This window comes from Neolamprologus multifasciatus, chromosome 23, assembly GCF_963576455.1.
Source record: "Neolamprologus multifasciatus chromosome 23, fNeoMul1.2, whole genome shotgun sequence".
Taxonomy (NCBI): Eukaryota; Metazoa; Chordata; class Actinopteri; order Cichliformes; family Cichlidae; genus Neolamprologus; species Neolamprologus multifasciatus.
Genome location: NC_140460.1, coordinates 31,082,052 through 31,103,570, shown reverse-complemented (window position 1 = coordinate 31,103,570; position 21,519 = coordinate 31,082,052). Strand labels below are relative to the sequence as shown.

The following is a 21,519-nucleotide window of genomic DNA, read 5'->3' as shown; positions in this document are numbered from 1 at the left end:
GCCACCTGCAGCATGGCCGGCGTCCTCTTGCCACAGCTCCGAAGCCCCCCGCCCCGGTTCAGCGCCTGCTTCTTTGTCTTTGTCTCGGCCTTTCGGCTCGCCTTGCGAGCCGCCATCCTGGCAGAGTTGCAACGGCATTTCGTAACCGTGATCCTCTGTGGCCACGTACCCTTGGTCCGCCACCTCATCGTTTTCGTCCTCCCGATCCTCCGAGTAGCGCGCCTCGTCTGCGAGCGTTCGGGCTGTCGAGTCGTCGTCCCTCTCAGCCTCTTGCTCCTCTTCCTCGGTCTCTTCCTCCCGATCCTCCCAGTAGCGCTCCTCGTCTGCGAGCGTTCGGGCTGTCGAGTCGTCGTCCCCCTCGGCCTCTTGCTCTTCCTCCTGCTCCTCCTTCTCCGAGTTCTCCTCTTGTTGTTGCTGCTGCTGCCGCTGCTGCTCTTGGTCTTCCTCGACCCCTAGCCCTCGATAACGAAACGTGGCCGGTCGCAACAACGGAGCGACCATAGCCCACCCCGCGTACGCCAAACGCGCTGGCGATGGCGATGGTGACGACAACGGTGATGGTGAGCGGGAGGAGGAGGACGACAATGACACCGCCGGCGAAAGCGTTCGACCTGTACCGACCTTTGTGCTCTTTGGCTCCCACGGTCTAGTGCGTGACATTGTCTTCTTCGTCTTCTTCTTTCACGTTGGCATGCCGGAGTTGTTGTTGTTGTTGTACAGCACGTGCCCGGACGCCGCCTCTGTAACCAAACCCCGACACACTTAGTACCCGCCATCCACACTCTTATCATCTCGCCACGCGACACGCTGTGCTTTCGCGACCACCAATATCTCTCTCTCTCTCCCCCCCCCCATCCACTCGGGGGATCTCCCGACCCCAACCTCCTCATTCCATCCCTCCACGGGGGACCCGCATCCCCCGACCACGCCGCTCTCCCCCTGGCGGGTGCATCAGGATTAAGACACGACTGTACACTGTGTTCGTGTTTTCCTCCGAAACAATGAGTTCCGTTGGAGCAGCCTTTCAACGCCTCTCTCTGTCTCTCACTAGCAAATTTGACCCAGACAACAAAGTAAAGCTAGTTTTTGGCTACGAGCCTGACACGAACCTGACATATTAGCCAGAAGTCCCTTTACTATGGTTCGGAGCCGCGAACCTTCAGTAAGAGTAATAAATCACATTTATGTAGTTGTAAACAGCATGATAATATATTAAGCAATCCAAAGTATTCAGAATACGTTACTCTCATTCAGTAACGTAACGGAATACGTTAAAAAATACAGTTTGGGGCCTGTAATCTGTAATGGAATACATTTTAAAAGTAACCTTCCCAACACTGTGTGTATAGTTACATAATTTCAAAAACTTGAAATCATTTATTGTTTTGTTTTTGTATGTTTTCAGGTGGAAGTGGCAGACAACCTGACAGACCTCACTGAAGACATTGTGAGCTGTGGTTACACAGGACTTGTGAAGTTGGACAAACGGGACAGTATAATAAGGTAGTATATTTTAATAGACAATATACCAATCAGAAACATTTGAAAGTAATATTTTGTAAGTTAAAACCCTGGTTTATACCACCATACCCCATCAGTTTCACTAATGACTGTGTTTGCTTTTCTAAATAGATCAATTGTTGTGCATGCTATGGTGCGTCTGACTCCAATGCTACAGCAAATCAGAAATGGCATGAAGATCTACAACCTTCTGGAGGTGATTGGAAGGCACGATAGTCTCTGTTCAAACCTGTTTGTTCCCAGAGATGAGAATGATGATACAGCGGTAAATGTTTTTATTTATTTATTTATTTCAGTTGTTTAGTTTTTACAACAGATTCTAAAAATACATGTGATGTAGTAATAGCCCTGTGAGGACTTTTTTGTTTCAGCCTTTATTTAGGTTGCTTAGATTAATGACTATTGAAGAATATCTATATTTCTTATTGTTTATTTGAAATCACAACACGTGACACCCCCCCGCCCCCAAATCTCTTTAGCCGGATGCTGATTACATAATGAGCATCCTTGAGCCTGAGCTGAGTGAGAGGGGAAGTCCAAGGCATGCCAAAGAAAATGCCATCATCAACTTCTTCCAAGACTTCCTGGAGAACCTTGAAAGCTCAGGTTTGTGCCGTCAGCCAGGTACTGTTATTATCATCAAAACAACATTAACACAACAGCTGTTACAAATACAGTGTTGTAACATTTCTTTCAAACGTACTGTACTCTGCAAAATTGTCATCACCAACGAAAACAGTCTAAAGGAACTGAAATCTCTGTAAAGATTTGTTTATATGTTTTGATGTTTTATACAATCTACCTCATGTCTAAATGACAAAATTGGTTTTGCATATTAATAAATTTTGTGGTATGACAGTTAAAGATTTAAAGTAAGTCGAATCTGCTTCTTCAGATCAGGATAAAGACAAAAAGAGCTGTGAGTATGGGATCCAAGACCTACAGGACTAGGACCAGGAAGAACACTGGATTTCCAAACACCAACCACCGAGAATGTCTGTCCCAGCGATTATGCAGTGGTTAACTGGACAAAGACACAAACCATGCCTTCCTTCAGAAAGGGCAAATTTTAAAATACATGTAAGATTTGAGCATCAATGCAAAGATAGGATGCCTGGACACTACATATGTTACCCACTTGTAAGTGCCTGCACAAACACAATCTTCTTTCCTGTGGCACGCATGAACTCATACACCGAGTTCACTGAAGTTATGACAACAGCTGTCACAATGTGGAGAGATTTCAGCCGTGTGTAGTTGACACTCAAATAGCATGGCATCACAAGTTATGCAGTATTGCACTGTATTTCTACTATCTGTCTAACCCTTTAAACCTATTTCAGTTCTTGGAACACAGAGTAAAAAAGGAAAAAATATTTACAGTTAGATTATTTTTCCACGTTGTTTCACTTACTTTTTGTTCTTATAATGTTAAAAACTATGTTCACAAAACGGAGGAGCCCATTCAGAAGACTGCATTCATAAAAACTTGAGTCTAAGATTCAACTTGTTCGCAAATTAAATTCTGTAAGTCGGAAGAAGTTTAAGTGAATTTTGTTTAAATATATTTTCTGTATATAAAGCATGTAGTACTATTTTGTTACTGAAAAGTTTTCCACTGTGAATTGTAAATTTAGTGATATTCCAACTGTTTTGCTGAAAATAAATATTCTTACACTTGATGAATTGTTTTTTTCAGTCATTAAAATGATATCATTTAATTGTTTAGAGTATTTATTGACATGACAAATTGAATCAACCCAGTTACAAAAACATCAGACATGAGATGCTTAACTGAATGTGGCTACTTTAAACATTAAGTTAAAAAAGGTAAAAAAAAAAACTAAAAAAAAAACAGTATTTGATGCAATTAAAAAAGATACATTCATCAAATAATCTGAAAATACATCTTAAGATTGATTGATTTGCTATTCTGTCATTACAATACAAATAATGTGGTCAAATTCTAGGAGAAAGGCTAACTGAGTGGGTTCTGTTGTGTTACTGAATGAACTATGATATAGTTCAGCACTCTCATAAAGGTCTCTTTCGTTGTCAAAGGAGGGACTAAGAGGATGAATGGCTGCCCTCAGTCCTGCCATCTCCTCAGGCCCCAAAGGACACTGTATTGGTGGAAGAACTACACCACCACTCTCTGGTCTCGAACAGTCAAGGTCCAAAGAGAAATGTTCTTGAATGTCCTGAAAATTCACTTGCTTTTGTTATGAACAGTATAACTATAGTATGCAGCAACTACAAAGGTATGTTAAAGTCTTTAAAACAAGACAGGTGCACATGTTAAATATATGCATGTCATGAATTTCAAGGTACAAAAACCTAAGGGTTATAAAACATCTGTAATAACACATTTTATAGTTGTACCTCGGTGTTTTCTGGTGCAGCCACAGGATTTTGAAGAAGTCCTATTGTCCAAAGTTGATTAGGCGTAAGATTTTGTTCTGTTCGCAGGGCATGATTATCCCACCCGTTCTTGAAAGTGTCAAGGTCCTTATGCAGACGTTCCACAAAGATGTACTGAGCACAGAACAGGTGGAGGCTGTTGGAGGGGTCAAGCAGGCAGTCTTCCTCAAGGTTGTGAAGTAGCTCATAATAAACACTGGTTACAGAATTCATTTCAAAGGTAAAGTGTTTGTTTATTCACAAAAGAGACAGGGGCATCATTGAATTTAGCAAATTTTAGCTGCCAGCTAGCTTGCTACAACGAATAGGCTAATGTTGGCATTTTACCACAACTTCACCAGATTTAGCTAATAAAAACTAAACCTATGTCCAGTCAAGTGAAATAGCAAAGAAAGACGACAGAAAATGATTACTTACCTGCGGTTAAGAGGGTCCACCTGAACTTGATGCAGCCATTGAAAGAGGCAAACAGAGAAAATGGCAGCTTGGTCAGCAAGAGCAACGGACTCTATAATATATGCAAATTCATGCGGGTCGGAATCCCCGCCCCCTCAAGCCGCCTCTGGACGCCAAAACAGTGCCAGCAGATTGAAACTGAAAAATGGATTGAAACCGAAAACTGGATTGAAAGCGAAAAATGGATTGAAAGCGAAAAAAAATGGATTGAAACTGAAAAAAAAATTGTAAGCGAAAACAAAATAATTACAGTTTCAATTAATTGTTTTTCACTGTAATTTTTTTTTTCGGTTTCAATACAAGAATTTTCAGTACATTTATTTCAGTTACAATATTTTTTTTCGGTTTCAATATTTTTTTCGGTTTCGTTTCAAGGTGGCATCCTTCTGATCCCATAGAAGTAGCATATGCTAAGGTGCTAAGTGTTTCTGAGTCTGTTAGGGAAGCTGCAGTTAGTTCTCCTGTTTACAAATCAGTAGGTTAAAACAGCATCATTAGGTTGTAAGGTTATGTAACGAGCCGCCATTTTAGAATCAGTGATTGACTGTTGAAGCAGCAGGTTCAAAGAGCTGCTGCTTGCTCAGACAGTTGACGGCATCATCAAAGAAGCCATTTTACCGCCTCTGGCCAAACACCGGGAGAAAAAGAGTCAAGTGTGTGCACATGTGTGTCTGTGATGCTGGTTAATTAACGGAAGGGAGAGAGAGAGGATAAAACACATACTTAATACAAGAATAATAAGGTCTCTTAATAAGAAGGAGACTTTTTCATTTTTAAGAACTGTGTAACAAACGCTTGTTTGTGCAGGCCCACTTTTAAATAAAACCTAAATCTGCAGCTCTGTCTGACTTCTCACTTTGGGGAAAATTAATGATATAAATAAATAAAATGGGCCATGAATATTATTAATATGGTATATAGATATAAGATAAAAAATAACAGCATATTAAATGATTCTAAATGATACTGTGCGCAGTTGATAATATTTTTAGGAAGTAGAATTTGAATGCAGGTGACCTCAAATGTAAAAGCCTACAAATGTATCATCCAAGTTAAACAAATCTTTTTGACTACATAGAATGATGCAGTATTGACTCTGATGCTGATTTGAGGTGTCTGATTCTGTATTTTTGTTTTTGTTTTGTCACACAAATTGAAATAGAACCCTGATTTTGCCATTGTTGGTAAGTAAACCGTCATTGTAACTGAAGCAATATGAGCCTGGCATTGTGTAGCATATTTGGCAATTTACATACAATACTTTGGCTTTTTGTGATGTTTCCATTTACTGATGGGCAAAAACATATAGTCAGGATTTATAATCTGTTACAGCAAAGCCCCCACACAGGACCTCTGACTTTACCTGAAGATTTCCCTGAAGTTTAATAACCCATTTATGTCTGATTTTAGTTTTTTAATTGAATTTTTAATTTTAATATTATCAATTCCAAACATAGCTAAACGTCAGATCTTTACACAGTTTTTCGTGTTCTCCTTATGTTTGTGGATTTAAATAGCAGACAAAACTATGAAAGTGTTTTTAGGTGGGTCAGTATAAGTGATAGCTTAAACACTTAAGAGCACCCCAGCTATTGATTTATATTGTCTCTCATATTCTGCCTATGAATTAGCATTGAAGTCAAATCACTACAGAAGTATTTTGCCTGAGTGAAGATAAGTAGTAGCTCAAACACTTAAGCAATAATAAAAGCTACAAGAGCCAGAGTTGTGAGTGGATAATTTTGGAATATTAAAGCCAGTGTTTAATTAGTTTGATTATTTAGTAAATATAATGTGTCTTAAAATTAAATATAAATATTGCAAAATGCATAAATATTCCTAGCAACAGATACAATGGAAGGACTTTTTAGTGCAGGGGTAGTCCTCAAGTGCCGGTGTCCTGCAGGTTTTAGGTCTCACCCTGAGTCAACACACCTGAATCAAATGATTAGTTCATTAGCAGGCCTCTGGAGAACTTCAAGACATGTTGAGGAGGTCATTTAGCTATTTACATCAGTTGTATTGTATCAAGGACACATCCAAAAACCTGCAGGATACTGGCACTCGAGGCCTGGAGTTATCTACTGTTGCCAAAAGTGGACATAATGTAAAATACATAAATATTCCTAGCAACAGGTACAATGGGGGGACTTTTTAGTGTAATATTTTAATAAATTTTTATTTTAACCTCCTAAGACCCAAACTCTCTCATGGCATGCATTTTGACTTTCTCTTTGATATTTGGATGTATTGGGACCTGATGAATGTAAAAACAAAGAATTACTAGATTTTTTTTAAACTTGATTTTTGTTTCTGGGAAACATGAGATCCACATATGAGGGCATTCGATTTAAATTTCAATAGGACAGTGGCAGAATAATGTCCTCGTAAGTGGATGTCAGGCCCTTCTAAAACAAAACTTTGTATTTTGGTCTAGACAACCCAAAATGTGACATATATGGACGCCTTGTGTGGTCCTAGGAGGTTAATTTAAAAAATGGTGTGCCACTGATGTTGCTGTAACATGTCAATATTTACATGTATTTTAGGATTTACATATTCAGACCAGACTAACTAAGGCTACGTCCACACGTACCCGGGTATTTTTGAAAACGCAGATTTTTCTATGCGTTTGCACCTTTCGTCCACACGTAAACGCCGTTTTTGGTCACTGAAAACAGAGATTTTTAAAAACTCCGGCCAGGGTGGATATTTTTGAAAACTCTGTTTTTGCATTTACGTGTGGACGAGAAAAACGGAGAAAACGCAGAAAACGCAGCGTCAAAGGTGTGCGCCTTTTTTGACGTCACACTGTGCGCCACGTTATTGTTTCGGTGAAATGAATTTCTACAATACTGTTACTGTTAATTGTTCTCTCTGCAGTGTTTAAATGTTTACATATACACACACAGTTACTGTCCCTCCACACATACAACTCAGTTCTGCTTCTATGCCCCAGCTTTGTTTACTTTTTCCCACCAATTCTTCTAGACTTCTGATTGGCCAACATTTCTGCACGGTTAGGAATATATCGCCACCTGTTGCTTTGGCATGTTCCTAGCAGCGTTTTCCTTCATTTCTGCCTTTACGTGTGGACGGGATTATTTTTTAAAACGGAAACGGAAAATCTCCGTTTTCAAAAATACCCGTGTACGTGTGGACGTAGCCTAAAACATGGTGAGGTTTTCTGTTGCTTCTGATTTAAGTAATTACTTTGTATCCAATGTTTTTAATCTGAAATCACATTAAAAGTTGTGGTTTTTCACACTTTAGTAGCTCTGACTTGTGATAGAAAATGTTGGAGCCACAAAACATCAATCAACTTTGGATACCATGGAAACCATCAGTGCATCTCTCAGAGTTCAATGAAGAGGACCAGGATCTCAAAAAACTTTCCTCACATATCAAGGGTAAGAAAAAAAACAAGCTTTCTTCACCTGTTTCATTTGTAACTGGTGGTCAATGGTAGTTCTAGTAAATCAAAGGACATTCACAGTGTTTTGTACTTGTCTTTGTGTTATTTTCAATTGAATTCATGTTTGTTGGGTCTGCGCTTCCACAGGCCCCGCTGGTTTAGAAACGTATTCCCGTTAACGAAGGAAACAAGACGAACATCTTTTACTTGCTAGCAAGGGAGACTGGTCGGAACCAAGCTCTTGGAGCTAAACGCTCCTCACCTGTCTCCTAGCCAGCATCAAATAAACAGCCTTCCTTGCCGCCTTTTATTGAAAACAGTTACAGTACACACAAGCACCTCCCATTGTAAAACCCCCCTATGGTTACAAAAGATAAGGTAGTATGTGTGTATGAGTGCACGTGTAAGCACGTGTATGCATGTGCGAGAATGTGTGTGTTTGAGTGTATGTATGTGAGTGTGTGTTTGGGGGTGCGTTTGTGTGAACCTCCTGCTTACCTAAAGGATAATAAAAGCTGGAAGTTTACTGAGCAAGAAAACAGAACCTTCAAATAATAAAACACTACAACAAACTGGCTGGAGAGGTGGTCAGAAACACAGGAATGTCTTTGATCCTACAGTTTGAACTAAGACTTACAAATTTAAGTAACACAATGACAACATTTAACAATTTGACTCCAACAATGTTTCAGTTCCAGTTTATCTTTAAAACATTGCACAAACATAAGATGAAATGTCTGTAAATTTGAGGTTTCTGACTTTCTTATTGCTACTTGTCACGATCCTGTGTCTTCTGTCTCTTCCTCGCCCCTCATGTATTCATGTCTACGTCTCTTTGTTTCCTGTTTTATTTTGAAGAGGTTTTGTGTTTCTATGGTCAATGTGTTTAGTTTTACTCATGTTGTTATGTTCATTCATATGAGCTTTTTCCCCATGTGTTTCCACCTCCCCTGATCACATCCTGTGTGTATTTAGTCTGCGTGTTTCCGTTCAGTCGTTGTCAGGTCATCTGCTAAGTTCATGTCATGTTTCCAGGTTTTTCTATGTATCCATGCCAGGTCTCCATGTTAAAGGTTTTTTCATGTTTTAATTTTAGTTCACCCAGTTTAGGTTATTGTTTAGTTTCACCCATATCCTTTGTTGGTATTTATTTTTCTAGCCTTAATAAATAGCTTGTTTTCTGTTAAGATTAAGTTTTGTTCTTGCGTGTCTGCACTTCACTCCACACAGTCTGCTTCGCTGTGACACTACTTAAAAGTATTTCATCTTACTCTCAAGCTAAATTTTTAAGGTAAATATGTGGTGATTCATTTGTGTTTGGATGAAAAGTCTTAACATCAGTGTTGTTTTAAAGGCAGTATTTGGATCATTTTCTCTAACTTATTATCTTTATGTTTGTCAGATGTGATTTACCGATGGAGGAATTTGTGGAGCAGGCTAACACCAGCAGCCAAATGCTGACAGTGGCAGAGGTAAGTCACTTTAACCTGACACATGCTGAATAGAAACCTATAGGAGAATCCTGTAAAGATGCCCTAACCCCAAAGAGCCAATCAACAGGCCAGAACATATGAGCCAAACTCTGCTGCATAGAAGAGATTTATCACAGAGCAAAAGGGCCAGGGGAATGGTTAATTTAGCATATTTGGCATTACAGGTACAACCAGGATATATTTTTACTTAACTTTCACTAAAATTGCAGTTTCCCTGCTCACTCCAATTATAGAATGGGATGGGCAAAACGAAGCAATTAATATTAAAAATTATTGTTGTGGTAATGAGCATGCTGACAAGGGGGGAACATACTGCTGATAGATAAACTTGATGCCTAGTGAGACACCTAATTGATATTAAGGGAGGCTTTCTTTTTTCTGAACATCATCAAAACATCTTCTGACTACACACTTTTTTTCCTCCCGCACCTGACGGGAGGAGTTCATGAAAGAAGCACACGACAACTCTTCTGACATTTCCCATTTCCACTTTCTTCATGACACCTCAGTCTCTGTAAGGAGGAAGTCTATCAAATCAAATATGGTTGTAGATTGTTGTTACTCTGTCCATCTCTTCTTTCTCTTTAGATACAGACCTGCAACCCCAAAAAGACCTCACAATCAGAACGGGGTAGATGTTATGGAAGGGCAGCTGGACCTTCCCAGGCAAGATGACAGCAAACTATTCCTCTGTGAGCTGTGTTCCCAGATCACAATCATGTGAGTATGACAGGTGTGTTGATGAGTGCTCCGCCCAGAGGTGGACTCAATGAAACGGTGGAAAAACGTAGCCACTCACCCGGACCATGAGAGTTTTGTATTATTATTATTATTATTATTATTATTATTATTATTATTATAATTATACTATACCTTTAGAAGGAATCATTTGCTCGTCCACCATCACCTCGGGACTAGGATCGTACATGACGGGCATCCTCTTGGACATCTTGTCCCACACCTCTCTTATGGCAGCAAGTTTGTCTTCTCCAGCTCCAGCCTCCCCAGCAGCTCCAGCTTGTCTTGTTTGTCTTGTGAAGCGTATTACGTTCGAGTACACGTAAAATATTTTGAGGGACACCGTGGCCCGGAAAATAGACCTGCTGCTCTCTGTGTCTCACAGACTGGTGGTAGCCTCTCTTTGAGACCTGTAAACGATGGCCAAGATCAGCAGGCCCAAGTGGGTGAGTAGGCTCGCCCATGCCTCTCGTCCTTTGCTTAGACAATGCTTGGTCTATTTACTCTGGAGGACACTGTAAAAACTGACAGTCTGTTACAGGTTACTGAGTCAAATGTTCAGGATACGCTGAACTTTTCTGTTCATAAGAACTGCAGTTTTTGATGCCATTACTGTAGCTTTCTTGGACCTAACATCCAAGGAGAAAGTGATTAAACGTGTGCCAAGTCCAAAATATTGCAAAGTAGGAACTTGTTATTGTTCCATTTAGTGATGTTATTCGTATAGGGTGGGAGCTGGGGGGTATCACAACCTCTGAAATCACTTCAGTCCTGTTGTTCAGTCCTAGAGGCCACGCAGAATACAAGAGTAACACATTTTTATGGCATTTAAGCAACTCTTACATAACACATATTTGTGTATAATAAACTGACACAAATGCGCCTCTACTTTTGTCCTGGCTAAAGTCAGCGCTAGAGACATAAGGAGCATTTGACATTTTCATCCACCTGGAATAAACTCTCAGACAGAACAGTGGAGAGCTGACTAAGTGTGGCTGTCAGTGAAGCAGAGCAGGTGAGAGGAGGTAGCATTGCAATAACGTTAGAGTGAATCTCAGTATGTTCAGACCTGCAGCACAGGAAGAGCAGACGGGGGAGGAGCTTGTCGAACACAGCTCTGGGACAGTGTTGCGTAATAGGTAATACGAGACAATAATGAAGTTGTCAGCTGTTTTTTTTTTCCACCTCAAAAGGTGGAAACCAAAGGTTTGCTTTAGTGTTTTTATAAATCTCACATAAATCAGCAGTCTGTGTTTTTTTAAGCATTATTATTGTTTTTTGTGCATATATGTTCCCCATTGCTTATATTCAATATTCAGATATTCACTCTTTCATTATTTTCTTGAAGATTTTTATTGATTTTTACAACATAAATCCTTATAATGTCTGATCTAAAAGTATAAGGATTACATGTTGGACTGTTTACCTGTATTATTTAACTGACCGTGTAACATATGCAAAATAGAGCACAACTCCTTGATTAGCCACTTGAGGCTGGCCCGAAAAGTGATTTGTTGCATCTGGACCGTTAGGACCATAATACCTAATGTATAATTTGCGTTACATAGAGTTATTTGTGAGTTTTTGAGACTCGTAGATCATCAGTGTGAATTTGTTCCCCCGATGAAACCTAAATGACTTGCACAATATAGTTTTAACCATTTAAAAAAACATTCCAGATGTCATTCCAGAAATCATAAATCAAAATAATAATTATTTTCATTATTTTAATTATTTTTTTCACAAATTTTTAATGGTTCAAAAAAGGAATTTTATGGTAATTTTATATTCAAGGATTTAATGGGTTAAAGTGACACACTATGATAAAAGATACACATAAATCTTGGTCTCTGTAACTAATTTTGCCTTTCATAACATCCACAAGGGTAATTTTTTTAAAGTAAAGACATAAATTTGTGGGTTTAGCTGCTCTGACTAAAAGCTGTAGCTGGACACTGACTGCTAGGCTTAACCTTCATTACTATTTTAGTAAAATGGGTCTTTTAACTGTGTCAGTGAATTTTGGACCATTTTAAATTGAATTATCTGTATCATAACTTCCAAGTTCAAGTGGTTTGTGCTTGACTTTGGTAAGTGACATTACTCAGCACTAACCAGCATGCATGTGTGTAGTGCAACGCAAGTGTAAAATCTATGGTTGCGTCTCACTAACTCATCCCTCTCAAAAAACACTCTGGTTGCAGCGGGTTTCATTGTGGCCCCAAATCAACGTTTCCCATAAAGGTAACTGCATTCCTCTTTTTGAGTCCAGTCTAAATTACATGTTGTGCTATTTACAGTTAAAACGAGTACTTAGAAACAGAGCAACTACTTCTCCCCAGGACATAACTGGTCTAGACTGCTGACTTCTCACCCTCTCAACTTTTTAAACACAACACACAAACACACCTCTGACCTAGTCCACTGTGGACACTTGCTGTTGTCTTTGGCATCAACTCTAGACTCACAACACCATGTGTCTGTATCATTAAAGTGCAGAAACACTTTTTGTACTTTGTACTCTGTAACCAGATGTGTCCTCTCCGGATAAACACAAAATACGGCTACAAACTACAAATTCTTTTGTAGCTACTATTAGTCGTTTTTCCCATCTATGCCTGAAAATTATTAGCATAGTAAATGTATTTAGTGGAAAGTTTGTCCCCAGTTGTTATGAAGAGCAAAAATAGCCACACTGACCAAAACGTATTTTGTTAATTTCTCCTTTAAAGTTGAACATTTTAACAGACTCAAGTGAAGAGGAAATGCAGTTTTAATATTTATTTATTTTTAGAGTTGGCTGTTTAGATTTAAATATATATATATATATATATATATATATATATATATATATATATATATATATATATATATATATATATATATTATTGGTTGTTTGAAACATACTTTTTGCATGTGGTTCTCAAAAGACTAAGATCAGAATTATCATTATCACGAGTATCAGCCCACCTCTCACTCACCCATAACTCAATGCTGATGCATGTTTCACTTTCTGTTGCCTGGAAAATGGCATAATGTACCTTTTTTAGATTTCAAGAATACATGAATCCTGTTCCCCCTCTCAACAACCTGCTCAATTATGCACCTCATTGCTCAACTCTGCCCTTATTATGACGGGTAAATCCCCCTCGAGCGTGAAAGATCTCACTGAACTAAGATAACGCTTAAAATCTGAGCCCAGCCACATTTAAGGCACCCAGTGAAATGTGTTTTAATTATCTGATCGCGTATTTCAGGATCAGCATGGGCCTTTGGGGGTTGATGACACAGTTAAAGATGGTCAATCTGAATGAAATAAAAGTTGTTATTTGAGAGAAATCACTGCCTTTTACTGTTTTTGTAATGATTCCTAGTGATTTTCTTTTGAATAATTGAAAACCAGATTAAAGTAGAGCATTACTTTACATTGTCAGTTATTTACTCTTATTCTTCCGTGCAGCTGAACATAAACACGCTCATGCAGCATGAATAAAGTGTAACCCTAACCTATTTCTCTCTGTTTCACATGCACAATGATTGTGATTTTGTATTAGCCCCGAGGACTGATTGAAAACAGTTATTTTTGTCTGAGTGACTTCAGCATTATTATTCAATGTTTACTTTTCACCTTTATCCCTGTTTGTTGAAATATTCCTGCTGCTCCAGCTTTTGGAACAGCCAGCCACACAACATGCAACACTCTGAGAATCTGACTAACTGACTAACACAGATGCTGAATCACTTTCTTTAGAACGAAGGTTTTTCCCCACAAATGTTTTGATGCACACTTGTGACTCTGTTTGGGAAAGCCTGTGTTTTGCTATAATTAGACTGCGTGTCTAGAGATTATTTTTCAGTGCTGTGTAATTTTGGACATTTCTGTGTTGTGAAATCCTTCCAATCTTCTGGATTTCTCCATGCTCTGTGACCAAAGGTGAAATCCCTCTGTATCTAATCAATTCTTTTTCACTGCCTGAAACTGACCACTAATCTTTCTTTCTTCACCAGTGTTTCTACAAGTGTGTCAGTGAGATTTGGACTGATGTGACAGTAAGCAAGGAGGAAAGCCTTAGTGGTTTGCAGAGGAAGTGGCTTCATGATTAAGGTGGGTGAGAGGAAAAGAGGAAGAGATCTATCTTAGGAAAAAGTCTATGACTGTGATTATGATCTAAATTCCAAGTAATGAGTTTGTCAGTGATTAAGCTGTATATTTGTCCTGTCTTCAATTTGTCCTGATTCGTGATTGAGGTGTGAGACAAACGACTACTGGTCCAAGTGTGTCAAAACAATGATTTTATTAAACACGTGTGGAAAGATGCACAGCTTTATATTGTCAACACCGATCTTCCGTCAAAACATACTTTCAGCATGGTTTTATTATGTCAGGGTTAACGCCCCTTCTCGCGTCAGACAAAACATCACATATATAGGTTATAATTAACGACAGTTTCCGTGTTCAACAGCATTTTTCCCTATATGGTTGTCTGGCCCCTCCAGATGTTTCCTGTAGACCCCGGATCACTGGTTGCTAAGCAGAGACAAAGCAAGATGTCTTTCACCTTTACCCTAGAAATTATACTTAATGTCTATGAAATCATACAGATCAAGACTGGACAAAGTGTATGAGCACCCCTTAGGATGAGTTATGGTTCATAAAAACTGTACATACAGTGACCTCATTACAAACCACTATTATAATACAAGAGAAAATAAAGGAACTTCTAAAATGTCCTCTTCAGAGTTAGTTGCAAATGTGAGTACTGAGCAGGAAAACTAAAAAGGATGCTGGAGTTTGGAAGACCGAGCCAAAGGACAAACATCCTAATGTCAAATAGTCTGAACTACTGTCTGTTTGGAAGTGTTCTTTTTCCTCCCAAACAGACGTGTGAATGAGACGAAAAGCAAGATTTCTAAATGGTTTGGGAAAGCCAGTCATAGATTCCATTACATGTCATAGCAAGACCATCAAAGCTACAGCAGTGAGCCAACAACCAGACCTGTTAGTTTCTGTTCAGCCAATTCCCCCCTCCCCCAAAAAGTGGGAGGTGTGTCAAAATTAGTACATCTAAAAAGCCGGTTGTGTCTCTCTTACAAACCTGTTGCCTGAGCTCCCCCATATTTACATTTGTTTCTTTGTCCACTACATGATAGTGCAGATAATTTCCCCTTATCTCTTGCATGTTAAATGACATATAATCCTTAAAAACGTTTGTCTGGATCTGCACAGCAGATTAGCTGCAACCACCCATTGGGTATCTGGAATGAATATATTACAATTTTGAACAAAACTGTAATATATTCAATTAGTGGTGGTCTGTGTTACGATAATCAGTGGACAAATGGAGCATACTATCTTCTCTATATCAAGAACTGAAATCACAGATGATTACTAGAGGGCAAAACGGATGAAATCGTCTGATTTAGTGTAATTTCATCTTAAAAAAACAACACATTCTAATCTTCTGTCAGTACAGCTTTGTACATTAAAGAAAGCTCAGGGCTCCATCTTAAAATTATGACCTTGTCCACATTATTTATCTTTTCATGTATGTGAATTAAACAGGAAGCTGAAAAAATTTTAAACTAACACTAGGGGTCCAGTTGGCCACAGTTCCCTATACATTCCCAGTTCAATTCAAATTTTTTTATATAGCGCCAAATCACAACAACAGTTGCCTCAAGGTACTTTACGGTGTAAGGTAAAGACCCAACAATAACACAGAGAAAACAGAGAAAGCCTCAGAAATGAGATGTGAGCCAGGTGGGAAGGAAACCCCTTTTAACAGGAAGACACCTCTGACAGAACCAGACTCAGGGAGTGGGAGCCATCTGCTGCGACTCATGAGGTGAGGGGAGGAAGACAGGACAAAGACATCGTATAGATGAGAGCAAGATATAAATAACAACCATGATATAATGTCCAGTTTTAATAGAGAAATAAACAAAATGTTATTTCTCATGTTACTAGTTCTTAGTCTCATGTCTTGGTTCCCTCTTGTGTTGTGGTAACCTTGGTTTGGTCTCTTTGTGTCCTTCAGTCTGTCATGTTTGTTGTTTGTTTACCTTTTGTGTATATCAGGTTTGTGTGTCTCTACCTCAGTGTTCATGCGTCCTGTTTTAATTTTGTGGTCTCTCGCCTCATGTGTGTTATGTTATGTTCAGTTCTGCTTTGCTTGCCTCATTACTTAGATTCAGTTCTGCTATGTGTTTTTTCCCCAGGTGTTTCCACTTCTCCTAATCGCCGTCTATACAGTTTCTGTCTCCCCTTGCTGATTGTCAAAATGTCTCCCAGCTTCAGTAGTCCTGCCTCCTAGTGTTGGTTCCCAGTTTAGGTTTCTGTTAGTGAGAATTTTCAGTTTCCGTCTGTATGTTATGTCTTACCTTTATTTTTTACTGTAACTGCCTAAATAAACAGCTCGCTTTTTGTTTACTTCAGTTTGTCTCCACGTGTCTGCATTTGGGTCCTATGTTCTGCATTTTCTTATCATAGCTTATTTAAGATTTCACTAAAACTGAATAGCAGATTCATTTTATGTAAAACATCAGTTTAAATTGAGGTCTAAAGCTGTGCATTTTTAGGTGTGTGGCCAGTTTAAGTGACAGATGGGTGATTTTATGTATTCATGGTCCCTACTGCTTATGCTAAATGTCCAGTTCTACATGATTTTGTCGTTGAAAATCTTAATGATCATTATAACCAAAGTCCTTTTAAAGATGTGCAGTGGTCCAATGGTACAATCTTATTTCCTCCACCCCCCCCTTTCACACACACAAGACTTACAGAAGCAGTGTTCACAATTAAACACAGAAGCTTGGACAACATTTTAATTGCACTGCAAGAGGTAATGTCACTAAACAGCATGTAGATCTACTCAGAAAGAGCAAATTTCAGGAAAGGAGTACAATTTCAAAAGGTCTCAGTAAGAAATATTTGTTTTTCAACAGGTTTAGAAGTTGCTTTGTGGCAGCCTTTTAATATTGATGTTAGGTTCGCCTTTAAATTCAAATAAAAATAGACTTTATCTCATGCCAGCGTGTGAGAAGTAGCACAAGTGTGTGTGGATAATTTCAAATTCCTAAAAGGTCCCCTGGTATACCAGATTCCATGTGAATTGATTTTATGATTTTGATCAGCTATAACAGAAAATGGTCATTAAAATATAATACACATACTATTTCAGTTGTGTGGCCTCTTATTCACACAGAAGGTGTCCATCCATCCATCCATTCGCTTCCGCTTCTCCTTTTCAGGGTTGCGGGGGGCGCTGGAGCCTATCCCAGCTGTCATAGGGCGAGAGGCGGGGTGTAAATGGTGATATTTTTTTCATACGACCTAACTCACTGCCTGCTCACTCTTTCAGCAGCCTTAATAAGAACATTTCACTTTGGAAGTGTGTTTTTCAAATATCTGGGGTGCATGGTAAGTAAACAACATATTCATTTCTGTTTTTATCCTCCCTTTATCTGAATTCCTCTCATTCAGGACAATACAGATAAGGATATGCAACACAGATGTTGGAACATGTCTGACTTATGTCTGAGCCAAAACTTTACAGGTAAGCCCTGTGTAGTTGCTGTTGCCATGGGGTAACGGCATACTTGCACTTCAAGTTCCTTTTTTTGATTCAGGGCTGTTAGTTAGATACCTGAAAAAACTCTGTGGTTAACCCAAGCTTTACACATTTTACACATTTTTTTTTCCTTAACAAGAGGTAATGCCGTGGGTATCAGATTACAGACGTTTCGGGTGCATGAAACATCAACACATGAGCTTGCTTTGGTTGGTGGAGGTCAAATGATCTGAAAAATACAAATACGCAGAGAGTGAAAAAAGATGAGTGAGGTTAAGAAGAAACACTCAGAACATCCTGGGAATCCACTCAACAGACTATTATTGCAGCATAACTAAGGGATGGTTCACGGTCAACGTTACCAGAATTCTAGTGTCTGGTGTCTTTACCTTACAATATACAGCATCTAGACATTGTTGTTGTTGTAAATTAGCACAAGATAAGTAAAACTGAATTGAATTGAATCTGCAAACTGGCTTTTTTTTCTCATGACTTTTGCTTCAACAAGCCATTTAGCCATTTAGGGGCCTTAATTTGTCAGCTGCCTGAGGAAAAGCAGGCCCCTTAATTAGATACGGAAGAGGAGGAGAGCAATCTTTTAAATGAAGCTGTGCTTTCTGCAGCATTTGTGTTTGCGGTTTCAAATATCACATACATTCACATTGTGACAGGATGCGATTTCCGCAAGAAAAGCCTTGCAGACACTTTGAGCAGTTTTCAAAGCTATTAGCTGAAGAACGTCTCCAAATTATAGTGAGGATGAAGGAGATGAGTGCCAGTTTTCAAATAGAAGTCTAAGTCAGACTGGAAAAGTACAACAACAAAAGATTCTCAACTTCTTTTGGCAGTTACCTGACTTTCACATTGGATATATTAGTATAACTGGGTTATGACTTACAATACTGTGAGAGCATCACGTATTGTAGACTTCCTTCTTAAATTACACAATCATAAGCTGTCAATGTGTTCCCAGACTTTTACAATATAAGGAAGCTTTTGTCACCAGTGTCACCAGTTATAGATGGACTTTGACACTAAAGAAACCCTACACGGTGGTAGAGTTTGTATGTTTCCCTGACCCTGGATCGATTTCTCCAGTTTCTGCCCCACAGTGCAAAGAATGAATGGTTATATAGTTATTTGGTGATCCTAAAATGGATTGTAAATGTGCATGGGTGTTCCACTTGTGAGAGTTAGTCCTCTGACTGATTTACAACCTAGGGTTTACTCTGCTTTTTATCCGCTGCCAGACCCCAATGACAAGTCAGAGAAGCAGAAAATTGAATCAGACACTTGGTAACATGAAATTAGGCACATAGATAGATAGATAGATAGATAGATGCACACGCATGCACTGTAGCTCAGGAGGTAGAGCAGGTCGCCTACTGATTGGAAGGTTGGTGGTTCGATCCTTGGCTCCTCCTCCAGTCTGCATGTCAAGTATCTTTGAGCAAGATAACAATCCCAAGTTGCTCTCTGATGCATCCATCGGAGTATGAATGTAGTCAGAAAGTACTTCATCCACATAAAACTTTTATGTGGATGAATGTGAAAACTATAAAACTTTCAATAAAAATAAAGTAAATTAAAAAAAAAGAAAGCACTAAGTACAGAGAAAGTGCTTGTGAGAATGGGTGTGATTGGGTGAATGTGGCATGTTGTATAGAGCGCATTGAGTACTCCGGCAGAGTAAAAAAGCGCTATATAAGAATCAGTCCATTTACCATTTACACACACACACACACACACACACTCACATATATATAGTGCTGTCAATAGATAAAAAAAACAACTAATTAATCTCACAATTTTTTGTAATTAATCGCGATTAATCACAATTTCTTGATCAATGGCTGCAATTACACTTTTTCAACTTTATATTTAAGCTTGTAACAGACATTTATGCAATACACTGAAGTAAATGAACACTGTTCCAAAAAATAATAATGTCAAAGTATCTTACTGAATATTTTACAGTTTTGTACTGTCTTCCTAGAATATCATTAAATTTACATAAGTAGACTGTGATTTTACATGTCAAAGGTAAGATAACATAACATTACTGTAAATATAGTAAAACACAATTTACTTGTTTTTTAAATATATTTTTATGCATATTTAGATTGTAAAAATACATTCAGAAATGTATCATAATTTCACAAATATTTGTCTGTTATGTGAGACAATGATCTGTTAAATTCAAATGTAATACTGTGGAAAAATATATAAAATGATCGAAAATTAATGAGAATAATCAATAATTAAAGGAGTATTTGAATTATAATTTTGCTGAAAATTTCATGTCATCTAGGTCTGATTCAATAATTCAGAGGTAACAAGTGAAAATATAATTAATAGGAATAAAAACTAAAAAAAAAACATATAAAACATTGCACGGCCACACTGTGCTAATTATATATTTTAAAAAATATAGTAGTGGTAGGAATTGCAATTAATATAAATCTCAAAGTATTCACAACATTCCTGAACAGAAATAGGCCTCTGCACCTGGGGTGAGGGTGTGGCCATGAAAACAATGTGACATGCCATTGGATGTTGGGACACATAATAACATGACACTAAGCATCGGCCAATGAATGTGAACTAACAACCACAAGGTCGCAGGTATGGCAGCACTGTAGGAAAAAATCCTAATATAAAAGTATTTTACTGTGCATTTTACAGTTTTGTTCTGTTCTTCTAGAATATCATTAAAGTTACGTAAATAGACTGTGATAGACATTTCAAATGTAAATTAACGTTAAATCACTGTAATGCAATAAAACATAATTTTCATGATTATTAAATGTATCTGTCTGTACATATGCATATTTAGATTGTTAAAATACATTCACAAATGTATCATAATTTCACAAATATCTGTTCATTATTTGAAAGATTGAACTGTTGAATTCAAATGTAATGCTATGGAAAAGTATATAACATGATTCCTATAAGCTTGTGTTACATCACATAAGTATTATTATCATTGCTATTTAGGGCGATCGTGGCTCAAGAGTTGGCAGTTCACCTTGTGATCAGAAGGTTGCCGGTTCGAGCCCGGCTCGAACCCTCTCGGTATTTTGTCCGTGGTCAAGACACTTCACCTACCGCCTACTGGTGATGGGGCCGATGGTGCGATATGGCAGCCTCGCCTCTGTCAGTCTGTCCCAGGGCATGCAATCCATTATTATTTAAACCAACTGTTAACTGTATATTTCTGTACATTTACGTATTATGATTCATATTTCCACATTCATTGACCTTGTTTATAGGTAATTTCATTGTTTGATCACGTTAAAATGTTCCTAATTTACTGTCTAAAAGCACTTGGAAAAGGCAGAATCCCATGTAAAATTAGCACAACAAACTCTATTTTCATTACTGGAAATAACTGTATTTTCATGAGAAAGTTATTTTCTGTTATTTTACGGTAGTTTTTTGGCGTCCCAGCTGCCGGAATATTACCGTTTTTTTAAGATTTTTTTTTAACAGTGAAGAATAAACACAAAGAATGTGTGCTTAAATCCAAAGAGAATTTGAATAGGTTTCTTTTAGCACAGGTTCTCTCCTGTGAAATACAGCTTTTTAAAAAACATACTAATAGATAAGTACACACTATGTTAGTATCAGAAATTCAACTTGATTTCCTTTTTTGTTTTTTCCCCCGTTTGGCTATTTTGCCATCAGAATTGTTGTCTAAAGGCAAAGAAAGATGCCCAACGGATTTACTTTACCAAATGGACCATCCCAGCCTTGCCGTAATGGTCTATTTGACTCACCTTTGCTTTTATATGTAGTGTTGATGCATGTGTGTTCTAAGGTGCATTTAAAACCCAGGGGGGCATGGAGCTACCTGCCAGAGAGCAGCAGGTAAGCGCATAGCCCCTCCTGATAGCCCTCA

At 38.3% G+C, this 21,519-nt stretch overlaps 2 long non-coding RNA genes across 3 annotated transcripts; both read left to right on the top strand.

Annotated features, from left to right (window-relative positions):
• The first annotated feature begins 960 nt into the window (after positions 1-960).
• Positions 961-7,576, top strand: LOC146491984 (uncharacterized). The gene is made up of 4 exons (XR_014872364.1): positions 961-1,503; positions 1,633-1,786; positions 2,001-2,127; positions 2,417-7,576. It is a non-coding gene; the product is annotated as an uncharacterized LOC146491984 (long non-coding RNA).
• Positions 7,577-10,142: 2,566 nt separating this feature from the next.
• On the top strand, positions 10,143-19,379 carry LOC146491983 (uncharacterized). Of its 2 annotated transcripts, XR_014872366.1 has the most exons (3): positions 10,149-10,490; positions 14,053-14,149; positions 16,264-19,379. It is a non-coding gene; the product is annotated as an uncharacterized LOC146491983 (long non-coding RNA). The 2 variants fall into 2 exon arrangements; XR_014872365.1 differs by having other exon boundaries at positions 10,143-10,490; positions 14,053-19,379.
• The last annotated feature ends 2,140 nt before the right edge of the window (positions 19,380-21,519 follow it).